Source organism: Dipodomys merriami, unplaced genomic scaffold (genome assembly GCF_024711535.1).
Source record: "Dipodomys merriami isolate MVZ:Mamm:240054 unplaced genomic scaffold, mDipMer1.0.p SCAF_120, whole genome shotgun sequence".
Lineage (NCBI taxonomy): Eukaryota > Metazoa > Chordata > Mammalia > Rodentia > Heteromyidae > Dipodomys > Dipodomys merriami.
Window position 1 is genome coordinate 463,451 of NW_027202494.1, and position 14,533 is coordinate 477,983.

The 14,533-nt window shown below is 58.4% G+C and overlaps 1 long non-coding RNA gene across 1 annotated transcript; it reads left to right on the forward strand.

Annotated features, from left to right (window-relative positions):
* Positions 1-25: 25 nt before the first annotated feature.
* LOC138823491 (uncharacterized) lies at positions 26-1,357 on the forward strand. The gene is made up of 3 exons (XR_011370837.1): positions 26-105; positions 349-472; positions 1,258-1,357. It is a non-coding gene; the product is annotated as an uncharacterized lncRNA (long non-coding RNA).
* The last annotated feature ends 13,176 nt before the right edge of the window (positions 1,358-14,533 follow it).

Here is a 14,533-nt window from a genome sequence, read left to right on the forward strand (position 1 = left end):
GAGCTCCCAGCTGGATGCAGTGGCTCAGCTCCCCATCGACACCATGGTGCCCCGTTACCCCTCCTGGCTGCCGCTGGCCTTGGATTTGGGCATGAAGTCAGTAAGGTTTGTGGCGATAGTCATGTGTCAAGGCAGACTGAAGGCTGGCTTGGCTGCTCACGGTCGGTGTGTGGTGTGTGGTGTGTGGTGTGTGGTGTGTCTTTGGGTCAGCCAGGCTTCTTCGGGGCTTCTCAAGGGCACACAACTGCAAATCCGCATTGCGGGGTGAGCGTCCGAGGCGGACGGGGGAGATGCGCATTGCGTCCAGCGCGTGTACCTGTGGCCTCCCTCACTGTCCTCTCTTGGCAGGTTTGTTTTTCCTGACTAAACGCCATCTGCCTCACTCAACAGCCTTAGGAGCAGGACTGAGTATGGAAACTGAGTATGGGTTGCTTCACAGGCCCAGAGAGAAACACAGAAAGATAGTTGGCAGGTAACCGACTTCCTCATCAGCCTTCGGTTTCTCTGGGTCCTCCCTTGGGATGAGATGCCGACCGAGCCTTCTAATGGGTGGAGGTGTGATGCTGAGCCGTGCACGCGTTCATCCGCCCAGGGTTTTCCCGCTGGCACCCTGGGCCGGCTCTCCATGTGGGACCTCACCTGTCCCCATTCTCACCCTCTGGAGCAGCTGTTGTTGCTTTACAGATGTGTCTGGCTCTGTCACCTGCTGTTTTTCTCAGATATTACACATCTGCTTGTTGTAAACACCACAAGACTTTATCATTATATTTGTGCTGGCCACACCTTGTCTGTCCTGGGGATTTACAGTCTGTCTTCAACAGGTCACCGTCTGCTTTCAAATAGTGTGCCGGTCACTTGGTCCAGCGCCACGGTGGCCCTCCGGGCCTCCTCTGCCTGGCCTTTCCTGTCAGCCTCACATGTGCGAGTCTGTGGCGCTGCGCGCCCACTTCCGCCCTGGGCAGTCCGTACTGTGACTGACGAGGTCTCTTGTACTTTGCCTTCATTTGAACGCTTTTGAAAGTCCTTTCTCTGTATAGAGCCAAATCTCTTTCTGGTCTCCTGTTCCTCCCACTCTCTTTCCCTCCAAAGAGCCCTCCTCTAGTATGCTGTGACAGAAGTCTGTAATATCAATAAACGGTCTGAGATTTTATTGTTCTGAACTTAATACGAGGGTGCTTCCTTTTATGAGAGAGGTTTCTTCCTGGAGGCAGATTTACATGGATGGTTATTTATTTACTGTATTGATTTATGTTTCAGCACTTGATGCTTTGCAGGCATTACACAAGACCAGCACGGAGCATCGAGCCTAGCACTGTACCACTTGGGCTTCGGCTCCGGTCCCGTCTGCGGCCCCTTCCTCAGCCCTCAGGCCCTCTGGCTGTCTTGAAGAGGCCCACAGCACCGTCCAGCAGGGCCGCCCTGGGGCTGCCTTCCGCAGCTGGGCCTTTGGTTGCTGATGCCCCGGATTCGGCGTTTTGTCCCGCGTGTCCTACGGGCTCCCCCTCCTCAGTGTTGCTCCACTGTGCTCGCCCTCCTGCTGTTAGTGTCATCAAGCCGGAGGCTGGGCTGGGAGCACTTCTGCAGGCTGACACCCCCCAGAGGGACACAGCTCCTCCCAGGTCCAGCAGCCCAGTGGGGCCCAGAATTCCCATGCAGGACTTGCTGTGCACACCACAGATTCACCTGCTGAAGTGGATGGGACCATGCATCAGTTTGGGACCTGCGGAAGGAAGCCGGCCGGCCTGCCCAGCCCCAGCCTCGGCTTGCCGTCGCCGTCCCCGGCTCTGCCTGCTCTGGACATTTTTTTTTTTTTTTTTTTTGGTCGTGGGGCCTGAACTCTGGGCCTGGGCGCTGTCCCTCAGCTCTTCAGCTCAAGGCTAGCGCTCTACCACTTGAGCCACAGCACCACTTCCAGCTTTGTCTACTTATGTGGTGCTGAGGAATTGAACCCAGGGCCTCATGAATGCAAGGCAAGCGCTCTACCACTGAGCCACCTTTCCAGCCCCTGCTCTGGACACTTTATCAAAATGCGCTCTGGCCCCGGCCACTCCGAGGACCTCTGCGTGTGGATGTATATCAGCTCCTCATTCTCCCCGTGGCAGAATAGCATTCCACTCTGTGCGCGGTCTCCACCTTCTTCGGCTGTGCTGTCTTCTCCTGATGCTTTCCCCTTCCACCCTTCCCCCGGGCTGGCTGTCTCCCAGCAGTGCCTGGCACAGCGTCCTCTGGTTTGTTGGCCACGATGGAGGCTGCCCTTGGGCTCTGAGGCCCCTGAGCCGTGGGAGCGCTGCGCAGCTAGGCAGACCCCGGGGAGACCCCCACGCCTTTCCCGTAGCCCTCCAGCCTGCTGTTGGCTTCCTGTCCTGATGAGAATCCAGGAAAGGTAGAGCCGGGGTCGAGAAGACAGTCCACTGGAGGACGCCGTGGCTCCCGGCTGCTGGCCAGGAGGTGGCGCTGTCCCCCATGCGATGGTCTGAGGTGAAGGCTGTGGGAAGCCAGCTTTATCCCCAAGGGCTGCTGAACATCAAGTGGGAATAGTGGACATTCAGACTGGACATCTGCAAGGAGAAAACGTCAAGAAAATAGCAAGGAAGGCATGCACGCAAGCTCTGGAGAGCCAGTGCGTGCAGGGAGTTTCCGGTTCCATCCAGGCTCCAAGGTATGTTGTGGGTTGGAAGAGAAATCTGTTTAGTTCTGCCCAGACACTGGTAGGACGGGGGCTTGCAGCCCAGTCCTGTTCTCCTGAGTGGTGGGCGCAGCTGCACACTGACCCCGCCCTGCTCCACGCCCCAGCAAATCCCAGGATGTTTCCTCACCTGAAGGAACTCTGAGGTGGTGAGGTTTGTCTGGGAGGGGTTCACCCGGGAGCTGCTCTGAACCTGCTCACGGAGGGGTCCTGCGGAAGAATAGAGCCTTCTTGTCAGCACCGGTCCAGCATCAATCGAGTGCCTGCCCTGTGCCCTCTAGGACCCCGGACCTGCTGGAGGCGAAGGGGTTGTGGGCTGTGTGGGACCTGGGGTCATGGGTCATGGAAGAGGGTGTGAGCCCCGTGGGGAGAGCCCGGGGGAAGGCAGGCAGGCGGCAGGCCCGGGCCGGCTGTGGGCTGGCCAGAGGCGCAGTCTGAAGGTAGACGGCACGGGGGCTGGAGGCCCAGATGGAGGGAGGTCCCTCTGTGGCCACCTCCCCCAACGCAGAAGACTTAAAGGAGGAGGGGAAAATCATCCAGGCTGAGGCATCTCTCTGGGCCTACCACTGACTCATTTTCCCTCTGCCTCAAGCCTGTCTGTTGCCTCTTCTCTGGACTCTTGGGGGTGGTCCCCTGCTCTGTGGGAGAAAGGTTCGGCCCAGGCCTCAGCCCCCAGGCAGCAGGCCGAGGCGTGCCTGAGTCCAGTGGGAATCGCCAGAGCTGTGAGTGGAGGCGGCCTGAGCAGGTCCAGAGGCCGTGGCTGCCCTTGTCACTGAGTGCCGGGAGCTCTGGGTCTCCGGGGCTCAGGATCCCCATCACTTCACTCAGAATGCAACTGGGCAAACTGTGGCTGCCATTCTGAGGGGCTCTTTGAGTCTAGCTCTTTCACTCTGAACACAACACACACACACACACTCACACACATGCACACACACACACTCACACAGATGCACACACACACTCTGATACCTGGCTTGTGTCTCTTGGGTTTCCCCGACTGGCGCATCTCACACAGATGCAATCCCATGCACGTGGCCCCGGCTTCCAGGAGAACACACCCCGCGCGTACGCTGGTGGAGACGGGGAACAGAGGTGGGCAGGTCTGGTGTGCGTGGCAGGGGCGGGGCTGGTGGCGGGGAGAGCACTGCACACACAGCGGCTTCCTGGCCCCGGGCGCCACCTGGGGGTCCTGCCGTGGACGCCCCCGGGCTGTCTGGAGGTGAGGTGGAGAGGACCATCCCTGCCGCTGGCAGCCCGCTCACGGGGCTGGGGCCAGGCTGGGGGCTGGGAGCCGCTCTGCCCTGCAGAACAACATTTTGATTTTCACACTCCACTCTGGAAAGTCATTAATTGAAAGGAAGCCTGCAGCTCTCCGTGCGTCACGCCGGGGCTGACCCAGGCCTAGCACAGTGTAGCTTTTGTTCGGGGCTCCGGAGTGTAAAATTGGAGTGGCAGATTGTCGGTGCTCACATTTAGAATTTCCTGAATTTCATCAGTGCGCCGCTCAAATGACAATGTTTAATCCCAAACATCTCCCGCCCCGACCCCCAACCACAGCATTGTGAGAGGCACCCGCACCCGGCAAAGCCCAATTCTCCTCCATTTCTTTAGCCACTGAGAAAAAAACCAAACAAACCATCTACGGTTTCTTCCCCATATTTGTGATCATATCTGGGTCCCTCCCGAACAGGGACCGAGGTCTCCCTTGGGTAACTCAGCTCCTTAGGTGTGAGTTTAATGTAAACGTTTCCCCCCCGAATGTCTCCCTTCTCCCCATTCATCTCGTGGCTGTGCTGTGCTGTGCTGTGCTGTGCTGTGGCTGGGTCGCTTGGTTCCCTGCTGCTGCTGCTGCTGCTGCTGCTGCTGCTCGGCAGGCAGTTGTCCTGCAGCTCAGTGCTTTCCATCATGGTTGTCTTTTGTTTTTACTTTGGAACAGGTATTGCTATGTAGCCTAGACTGGCCTTGGACTTTGGATCCACTGCCTCAGTCTCCCCGGGCCTGGGATGAACTGGCCCGTGCCACCATACCTGGCGGTTGTAGTCATTTTTTAAAAACTTAAAAAAAATAAAATAAAGGTTTATCCTAGACGGGAGTGTGAGCCATCCGAAATGGAAATCTTTTTTGTGTCTTTTTTTTTTTTTTTTTGTCGGTTGTGGGGCTTGAACTCTGGGCCTGGGCGCTGTCCCTGAGCGCTTCAGCTCAAGGCGAGTGCTCTACCTCTTGAGCCACAGCGCCACTTCTGGTTTTCTGATGGTTTATTGAAGATCAGAGTCTCACGGACTTTCCTGCCCAGGCTGGCTTTGAACCATGATCCTCAGATCTCAGCCTCCTGAGTAGCTAGGATGACAGGCGTGAGCCGCGGGTGCCCGGCTTTGAAATGTAAATCTTGAGGTTTGTTTTGTTGCTTGGGAACTTGGCCCTTGTGGGCCAACACGAGATGAGAGCCACGTATCCCGCCCGCATCTTCTAGTGATGGATGCGCAGGGGCCATCGCTCTAGCTGCCCCTGCGTCTCCCAGCCTGACACCGTGTGGGTCTGACACCAGCCGAGGCCCAGGGGGGCGAGCCGTGGCTGGAGGTCAGTGTCGCTTGGCCAGCGGTGGTGCCCTGCGGTGCTCGCCTGGGCGTGGGAGGCGCTGGGACGGGATGTGGTGCTGACCTCTGTGCGTGCAGGCTTTGCGTGAAGCAGGGAAGCCCCGGGCCTGCCCTGTCTGCGTCTCCTCACACCCGTGTACACACGGGTGTGTTCTCTGCCACCCAGAGACCATGGAAGCCAAGACCACGCACGTGGGATTGCGTCTGGGTGAGAGGCACGGGTTGGGGAAACCTGGAGAGACGTGGGCAGGCGCGCTTGCCACGGGCCGGGGGTGGGTGAGACGCGGGCAGGCGTGCGCTTGCCACAGGCCGGGGGTGGGTGAGACGGAAGGGTTTCCTTTTGTGGGGACGAAAGCATTCCAGAAGCGGACTTGTGCTGGTCGCCCCGCTGGGCGTCTGCGCTAGCTGTCTGTGCTAGCTGCGAGCGTGCTGTCCACACGCTGTCCGCACACGCGTCTCCCGCCGGCTCTTGCTGAGGGTCTGGCCTGTCTGGGGGTAGTGGGCCATGCAGGGAAGGTCCCTGAAGGTGTCTCGTCCCCGAGCCCCGCTCCTGTCTCTTTCTGCGTCTCCGTTGGTGAGGCCAGCAGCTGGGCTCCACGGTGCCCGCGCCCTGGCCTCTGGTCCAGCATCCCTCAGCTCATGACTCATGGTTGCACATCACATATCGCGCTGCTTGCCCTGAGCAGCAGGGCAGGGGTGGTGGAGGGGCACTGTGTGTGGGGGCAGGGCAGGGGTGGTGGAGGGGCACTGTGGGTGGGGGCAGGGCAGGGGTGGTGGAGGGGCACTGTGGGTGGGGGCAGGGCAGGGGTGGTGGAGGGGCACTGTGGGCAACCGTGTCCGTGGAATGTTAAGATTTTATTTGGAAATTATGGGTTGCCAGTGGCTCTCCTGGTGACCTGAGAATTCTTGTGATTTCTCACAATGCACTTCTTCCTGGGGGGAGCTCTGTGTTACTTCAGAGATTACTTAACAGAAGACACTAACCCCCTGGGTTACTTCTGGAACCTTCCACCTCAGCTATGTCTGCCTTACAGATTCTGTTGGTGGAGTGCTCACCGGATGACACAATATACTAGTGGTTGATTCTTTCTTTTTTCCTTCCTTCCTTCTTTCTTTCTTCCTTTCTTTCTTTCTTTCCTCCTCTCTGTCTCTGTCTCTCTCTCTGTCCTGGCCTGGCCTGGAATCCATGAGCCTCCTGCCTCAGCCTCCTGAGCACAGTAGTTGGTTTTATACTTGGGGTATTTTCCTATTTCTGAGTGCTGGGCCACGGCTACCTTGGAAGGCTGTAGTGTCATAGTAAGAACAATGTCTACACGTCCTTTCTGAGTGTGTCTGTGCTGCAGAGGAGGACAGACTCTCTTTGAATAACAGTCTGACACACGTCACTCCGGCTGGGTTGTTTTTCTTGACGGCTCATGCGCTTCGGTAGTCCATAGCCAGCTCTTGCCGTGCTGCTGTTTTAGAAATTAAGCGCACAGGGTTTGCAGAATGGACGTGGCCTTTCAGTTTTTTAATTTAAGGTTTAAAAAGTGCTTTCACGCGGCAATCTCAAGGGACAGGAAAGGCTGTTTTCTCTGTCCTCAGCCTCCAGGAAATCTGGCTGAGACCACCTACGGGAAATTATCCTCCAGCTCAGCTGAGCCGGGCGGTGACAGAGACCCTTCTCTGCACTGTGGCCCTGTAGTTCTCGCTACATAATCTAATCTTTCAAGATACTTTTCTCCAGAGAAGCAGGGAGTGGAGTAACTAAACAGACACGGGCTGCTAATCCTTTAACTCCTTGCCTTCTCTTTCCCGGCATGAGCTCCAAAGGGCTGCTAGGTTATACTTAGTTCTTAAATCTGCCTCTGGTTTTGTGCTCTTTGTGTCAGGGGCATGATCACACTGGCCGCTGCTCCTCCTCCCCTGGTCCTGCTATGTGTTAGGCACTGCTCCTCTGCTTCAGACAGAGCAAGGGGCTTGCTCCTTCCCTGTGAGCCAGCACTGTCATGATTCACAGAGATGTTAAATAACCTGCCCAGGGTCACACAGCAGTGGAGTAAGGACTCAGCACCCAGCGTCACTTCCTTGTTAAGCAGGAAAGGGTCAGGACTCTGAACTGTCTGCTAGTCAGTTTCCATCTATCCAGCTACTCACCTATCCATCCATCATCCACCCATTCATTTATCCATCCATCACCCATCCATTCATCCACCAATCTACTCACCCATCCACCAATCCATCTATCTCCAACCATCCACCTGTTCACCATACTTCCATCTATCCATCAATCTCTCCATCATCTACCCATCCACCTACCCATCCATCCACCATCCACCCATTCATTTATCCATCCATCATCTATCCATCTACTCACCTATCCATCCATTACCCATCCAGTCTATCCACCCACCCACCAAGCCATCTATCCATCAATCAATCCCTCCATCAACCCACCCACCCACCCACCCAGCCATCCATCCACTGTCCACTCACTTATTTGCAGTCAGCAGCGTCAGTGGGCAAAAGCCACATGGCTTAGATAGAAGTGCTGTCTTCTCAGAGCTGGCCGCCAGCTGCAGAAGTGAACTAATTGTAAGAAGTGGTACTGTAGAGAGTCACAGTCACTGGGAGCAGGGGGCCGGTGGATGGAACAGGCGGGTGTTGGAGCAGGCTTTTCCAGATGGCTGGAGGAAGGAAGAGGAGGCACTTGCCCGTAAGTGGGGTGCCTGGGCCTGCTGTCATCTTCTGTCTGGAAGGGAAGATGCAGGGAGGTGATGGGGAGGGAGGGAGCAGCACAGAGCAGAGCAGAGGCGGAGAGCAGCCTCTTCCTTTGGCTGGGCTCATCAGGTCTCGGGTCACAGGCCAGGCAAATGATCACTCCAGTCTCATAGCATAGTAGCTTCGGGATCAGCATTTGTTTCCAGGTGCTGGGGGTGCAGGTTAGTTCCTGCTGTAAGTGTAGGACTTAGAGCTCTGCAGGCCACCTGCTTCCACCTGATCTGCACTGAGAGGGGCTCTGGGAGTTGTGCCTTTGAGGCCAGTCAGCTTGGCTCTTTCCTCTTGGAAGGCTCAAGGAACTAAGTACAGCTTGGCCCCCAGGTCATGGCCAACACAGGTTCCTGACCCTCATCCATCACAGTGTGACTGCTGGCTGGTACAGGATGTGAGCTGGTTCCAGCTGGTTCCATCCCAGTGGTAGCGGACAAACCATCCTTGCATTCTTGCTTGGTGGCCTCAGCTCGGGGCAGCACGTGGAGGGACCTTACAGAAAGGTTTCCTCTTCAGCCCAGCCCGAGATGCTTTCCTGTGAATTGATGGAGCTAATGCTGAAAGCTCCTCTCAGCCAGCTGGGGTCAGAGGTCAACAGGTTCTTGCAGTGGGGGACACAGAGAAATTTGGATTTGGAAATTGCTGTCTGCTGTTTTGAAAGGTGTAAAATGTTTAAATAATTACTTCCACATGCAGAGGGCTCTTTCCTGCCCCTCCCACCTGGCTCTCCATCAGCTCCCTTTTACTTTCTGTTCGCTAGAGCTGGCGCCTCCTTTCCTGAGCTCCCTCTCCCCAGCTTGTAGCCCTTCCTCTGCCTGTTCTCCTTTGCCCCCAGCTCCCGCCTGAGCTTGGAGTGAGTTCTAAGGGTGCCTCATTAGCGACTTAGATTTCTTTTCTTTGCTTGTTTGTTTTTAAATGTTTCTCTTAAGTAAGCACACAGAGAGGGGCCTGTTTGCTTTTCTTGCTTAGTGTCTCCCTGCCAGTTTGTCACTACACAGAGACTGGGTGGCCGGCTCCCTGCACAGCTGGAGGACCAGAGGAGATAAGGGCAGAGCACAGAGAGGGTGCCAGCAGACACACCTGGGGAAGCTGGTGTGTCACAGTGCGAACGGACCTGTTCACACTTGTGTGACATGGACAGGAAGCAGCTGTGCGGCCCTGCATCCCTGGTGCATGCCTGAGGTCCTCAGGGCTTTATGCAAATAGCTCAAACCCGGTCTTCCTAAAGGAGTGCTGTCCCACAGAAAAAACACCAGCCACAGGCAAGACTGACACTGTAGTGAAAGGGGGCTGGGAAGGTGGCTCAGTGGTAGAGCGCTCGCCTTGAGCTGAAGAGCTGAGGGACAGCGCCCAGGCCCAGAGTTCAGGCCCCATGACCGGACCCCCCCCAAAAAAAAACTAGTGAAAGGAATCAAAGTGAGCACTAGCTCTTATTTAGTCCCACATTAACTGCACCGGTGAGATATTTCCATTCTCTTCTCGTTCACCTTTCAGTTCATGAGATCCAGCGTGTCATTTCACCAAAGCCACCTCGGTTCCACCCACGCGTCCAGCTCTCGGGCCCATTGTTGACGCCATTCTCCACATCCCTGGGTCTGCAGCGCCCTCCCCTCCCCCAGCTCTCTGGGAGTGTGCAGCCCTGCTGGCCCTGCCGCCCAGGCGCTGCCCAGGGCTCTCTGGATCTTCTCAGCATTTGCTGGTGGCTGAGCCTCAGCCCCTTCTGTTCCTACAGTGCTTCAAGTCTACCAAGGCCATTTCCCGTACAGATGAGGAGACTGAGGCTCGGGGATGCGTCACTTTCTCAAGCCTTGCAGTGTGTGTTGAGGCCGGGGCCGAACCCAGGCTTCAGGCCCGGGCGATCTGACTTCTGGTCCTCCCTCCACCCAGCTTCACCACCCTCGTACCCCAGGAGCTTGTATGGCTTCCTTTGCTTCTCAAAAGGGGCATCTGAGCTCCAAAGAGCAGCGGCTGGGCTCGGGCTCTGGGTCCCTTGGGCCTCAACCCTCTGCTAGATTACCTCTTACGGGACTCACGACCACACCGACCATCACCCGCACACAACAGCGGAAATGTACGGGCCGCTTCCTGAAGGTCACAAAGTGGGCTTAGAGGTTGCAGGCCTCTCCTCATGAAGCCCGTGGTGTGTCTGCCTGCGAGCTGGGTCCTGTCCCAGAGCCCCTTGGTGCGGCGGCCGCGGGCCCACGTCCTGGCGTCCTGTGTGCCAGCCAGCAGCGGCAGTGGGAGCCGCGACACCGAAGCCAGGGGCAGATGCGCCGGGTCTCCACTCGATGTGGACGCTGGCTGCGTGTCCTGCGTCTTCACTGAGCACCTTGATGTGGCGGAGAGCCGGGGCGGTGTGAGGAGTCCAGCGAAATCCGAAGCCTGCTGCGCTTCAGCGTGGCTCCCTGACTGGAGGCCGCTTGTCAAAGACAAAGGGAAAGGTGATTCCGTGAGTCCCGGCGGCTCTCTTACTTGTCTCGAATGACCCGTGTGTATGTGTGTGTGTGTGTGTGTGTTTCCTTGAGAACTTTATTATATATTTTAATAGCAAAAAGTATTACTTTGGAACAATGGGTGGATATTGAAAGCATGTGGTAAAAATACTAAGCTGTCCTCAGAGGCAAATTTGCTCACGTGTGGATTAGCAGTTTCATAAAAGGGATACTGCAACTGTATTTCTCATGCTAATTAAATACATCAGCCACCTAAAGGCTTTTCTAGAAAGAGAGTGTTGTCCTTCCTGAAAGCTCCCGTTCCCTTGGCAAGAAGGTGGGGAGGCGTAAGAAAGGGCCAGGCCCCCCCTACCCCCGCCTCGCACTGCAGCACCCGCTTAGCTTCCTCTGCAGTGAAGCATGCTGTCACGGGCCGGCTGCTGCTCCATCAGACTGTGCTTGGACCTGGGGACCCCTGGGGAGCACGGCCACTTGTTCAGGTCTGGTAGGAGAGACAGACTGCTGAACTTCGGCATGGGGGAAGAAGGGCTTGTGAAGAGGGGCCCTCAGTCATAGGAGGACCCAGTAGGTGTCTGTGGAGAGAGTGTGTCCCTGGGCGTTGGTGGTCTAACATCTGGAGGAGAAAGGAGTAGGCAGGTGAAGAACAGGCAAGGGCAGCATGTGCAAAGGCCCTGAGGCTGGAAGGAGCACGGTGAGTTTGACTTGTATGTGCTCAGGTGTGAAGCGGTGGAGGAGAGTCTCCGGGCCCAGGTGTGCCGGGCAGCAGACACCCTCTGTGGAGACCCCGGCACCGAGGGAACCGTGCAGTCTCCCCGTCCGTGTCCTGACACGCGGTGTCACCATGGCCGTGGTGTTGGGGGCCGTGTGAGAGTTTGCATTGGAGAAGGCAGCCCTATCGGTTGTCTTCCTGGAGGGGCCCGTCCGGTCCCCCCTCCCCTCTGCAGCTCCTGCGCACACACACGGCTCCTGTTTGTGGCACATCCCATCCCTTGTCTCCCCGGGATCCACCTCCTTTTCCTTTCACGGACCCTGCTGTCCTGGTGGGCGGGAACGGCCCGGGGTGGCCATCACCCCCGGGCAGCGGCCTCCACTGCTTCCTACCTCATTTCCTCCAGTGAGCCGCTCTGCCATCTCGGGTGGCGTGTCTCTGCCCGCATTTCACCGCCAGGTCAGAGCTGAGTGTCATGACAAGGGCCTGAGGCCACGAAGCTGACCGTTCTTGGCCGGGGAAGTTGGCTGCCTGCTGGTTTAAGTGGCCATGATGACCTTGTGCTGCTCAGCCAGCTGCTCAGCTGGCGGTGCCCCGGCCCTGAGATGGGGAGCAAACCCTGCAGCTTCCCCGGTAAGCGCTCGCTTAGAGTATTTGTGGATCTTCATGGCAGCCTGAGGAACAGCTGATATTGTTATCTTAGAGTTGGGCATAGGAGGAGCAGAGAAGCCCAGCAACCCACCTGAAGTCACACAGCTTATAAAAGTGGAGCTTGGATTCGGATCGTCTCCGGCTGCCATGTTGGGTCTTTAGACCCCTGGCGTTGTGGGCCCTGAGTAGTGGCTGAGTGTTGTGGCTCATGCCTGCAACCCCACCTATTTGGGAGGGGAGGTTGTGCTTGAAAAAAAAATAAAGCAAAAAGAGCTGGAGGCGCGGCTCAAGTATAGAGCACTTGCTTAGCAAGGGCGAAGTGTCGAGTCTAAACTCTAGACTGCTGAAAGGAAGAAAGGAAAAGGAAGCGTGCAGGAGCCCGTGCTTACGTTGGGAAGGCGTCTTGCCGACAGGTCCGGGCTCCTGTCCCCCCTCCGTGGAAGGTCCCCGTGGCACAGGGCTGGGGTGAAACGCCGGGGCGGAGTCCGAACGCCTGGGTGGAGACAGCCTGTCTCCCTCCGAGCTAATGGACAAACACCACCGCTGAGTCCCCGGGCTCCGGGCCGGGTGTGGCTGTGGAGCTGGTGCACTGTATGTGGAGAATGAGAACCCGTGGGTGAGGCGCTGGTCCCGCTGGGTGGGCGTGCCCTGCGGCCGTGGCCTACCTTGATTGGGCAGCTTCTTTACCTCCTCCTTGGGCCACGCGGGGCCCAGGCTGCGAGGGCAGCAGGGAGCATTCTCCCTTCAGGCCCAGCCCAGGGTGGCTGCGCCCAGCCTCATGCCGCTGCGGGCGCCGGTGCGGCAGGGCGCAGGCCACCAGCAGGACCTGGGGGCCATGAACTCCCTCCACAAGGGGGCCAGGAGAGGCCCGCCCGGACCCCAGGCGGAGTCACGGGGCGGGGTACGCTCAGCCCTGGCCGTCTGAGCGAGGCCGGGGCTACCTCCCGCTCTCATTTCTGGCTTATGAATTTCTGGTGAGTCAGTTCTAAAACAAATGGATTTTTATTTAAGTGAAAGTGCTTACAGGCAGGGGATTTAATTAGTCACTGGCCTTTCCTTTTATTATTGAAGTTAATTAAAAATAATGTTGAGCTGTATGGCTGAGGCGTTGCCAGGAGCGTGCTGCGCGGACGGTCGCTCGGTGCGCCATGGATCCATAAGCCAGCTGCCCGTCGGTTTCCGGGAGGCCCGGGAGCCCGCCCTGGGCCTCCCCGCACGGGGAGGGTTTGCTGCTTTTCCCGGGTGTGCCGTCCTGGGGGACGCCTGTGCGTGCATGTGCGTGCGGCCGTGGGCTCCTGGGCACGGCCACCCAGGTCTGTGTGTGGCACAGGCGTGGAGCGCGCGGACAGCGGCACAGCACCCGGAGGCCTCGCGCGACCTGCTGTGAGAGGTAGTGTCCACGCACGGGAGGCCTGAGTGCCGCGTCCTCGCGCGACCTGCTGTGAGAGGTAGTGTCCACGCACGGGAGGCCTGAGTGCCGCGTCCTCACGCGACCTGCTGTGAGAGGTAGTGTCCACGCACAGGAAGGCGGCTGTGGGTCTGTCGCCAGGGGCAGCCGCGGTGGGTCTCTTCCTGAAGTTGCTTCAGGTCCCCTGGGGTCCAGTCCCAGGAGCTCCCAGCACCCTTCCGCCCCGTGGGAGCTTGGCCTGCCCTCTGGGAATTCCCTCAGTATGTGGTGAAGGCAGGCAGCGCCTGAGGAGCAGCCAGTGCGGGTCAGTGGCCCGTCCCTCGGGGTCAGCGTCTCTCAAGGTCAGCGTCCCTCAGTGTCAGCGTCCCTCGGGGTCAGCGTCCCTCGGGGTCAGTGTCTCGGGGTCAGCGTCTCTCGGGGTCAGCGTCCCTCGGGGTCAGCGTCTCTCGGGGTCAGTGTCCCTCGGGGTCAGCGTCCCTCAGTGTCAGCGTCTCTCGGGGTCAGCGTCCCTCAGGGTCACCGTCTCTCAGGGTCAGCGTCTCTCAGGGTCAGTGTCTCAGGGGTCAGCATCCCGCGTGGCCAGCATCCCGCGGGGTCAGTCTCTCGGGGTCAGCGTCCCTCAGTGTCAGCGTCCCTCGGGGTCAGTGTCTCTCGGGGTCAGCGTCCCTCAGGGTCAGCATCTCTCGGGGTCAGCGTCCCTCGGGGTCAGTGTCCCTCGGGGTCAGCGTCCCTCGGGGTCAGCGTCTCTCGGGGTCAGTGTCCCTCAGTGTCAGCGTCCCTCGGGGTCAGTGTCCCTCGGGGTCAGCGTCCCTCGGGGTCAGCGTCTCTCGGGGTCAGCGTCCCTCGGGGTCAGTGTCCCTCAGGGTCAGTGTCTCTCGGGGTCAGTGTCTCTCGGGGTCAGTGTCCCTCGGGGTCAGTGTCTCGGGGTCAGTGTCTCTCGGGGTCAGCGTCCCTCGGGGTCAGTGTCCCTCAGTGTCAGCGTCCCTCGGGGGTCAACGTCTCTCGGGGTCAGCATCTCTCAGGGTCAGCGTCTCTCGGGGTCAGCATGTCTCGGGGTCAGCGTCTCTCGGGGTCAGCGTCTCTCGGGGTCAGTGTCCCTCGGGGTCAGCGTCCCTCGGGGTCAGTGTCCCTCGGGGTCAGCGTCTCTCGGGGTCAGCGTCTCTTGGGGTCAGTGTCTCGGGGTCAGCGTCCCTCGGGGTCAGTGTCTCGGGGTCAGTGTCTCTCGGGGTCAGCGTCCCTCGGGGTCAGTGTCTCGGGGTCAGTGTCTCTCGGGGTCAGCGT